The sequence below is a fragment of the Chiloscyllium punctatum genome, chromosome 29, assembly GCF_047496795.1.
Source record: "Chiloscyllium punctatum isolate Juve2018m chromosome 29, sChiPun1.3, whole genome shotgun sequence".
Taxonomy (NCBI): domain Eukaryota; kingdom Metazoa; phylum Chordata; class Chondrichthyes; order Orectolobiformes; family Hemiscylliidae; genus Chiloscyllium; species Chiloscyllium punctatum.
The window spans coordinates 79,687,592-79,688,142 of NC_092767.1; the positions used below are offsets into that span (position 1 = coordinate 79,687,592).

General features: G+C 48.5%; 1 non-coding gene across 1 annotated transcript; it reads right to left on the reverse strand.

Annotated features, from left to right (window-relative positions):
• Positions 1 to 221: 221 nt before the first annotated feature.
• Positions 222 to 294, reverse strand: trnak-cuu (transfer RNA lysine (anticodon CUU)). The gene has a single exon. It is a non-coding gene; the product is annotated as a tRNA-Lys (tRNA).
• Positions 295 to 551: the final 257 nt, after the last annotated feature.

Sequence of the window (551 nt, forward strand, 5' to 3'; positions counted from 1 at the left end):
ATGAAGTGGGTTACTTTAGATTGGCGAACCTAAAACTCAGTGAGATAAAACCTTTTCCTTTATCGTCCTGTGTTCACTGGAAGGTTGAGACCCACAGAACTGGACCATGAACCATCAGAGTTTAGATCAGAGTGGTGCTGGAAAAGCACAGCAGGTCAGGCAGCATCCGAGGAGCAGGAACATCAACGTTTCAGGCAGGAGCCCTTCCAAACGGAACACATTGCTCAACATGGGGCTCGAACTCATGACCCTGAGATTAAGAGTCTCATACTCGACCGACTGAGCTAGCCAGGCATGAACCATCTGAGCAGAGAAATGGAAGCAATTCAGCCTCTTGAACCTGCTCCACCATTCAATAAGATCATGGCCGATCTGTTCAAATTCCATATTCATGTCTATTGCTCTCGCCATCTCCTTCCCCCCCACCCTGCCCCCGCCCCCCCCCAGTAACCCCGGCCTAACATGACTCAATCAACGTCCATTTTAATAATATTGAAGCGACCCAGTGATGTACTTTAGAAGAAGGAATGAGACAAGGGAGTCGTCAGTAA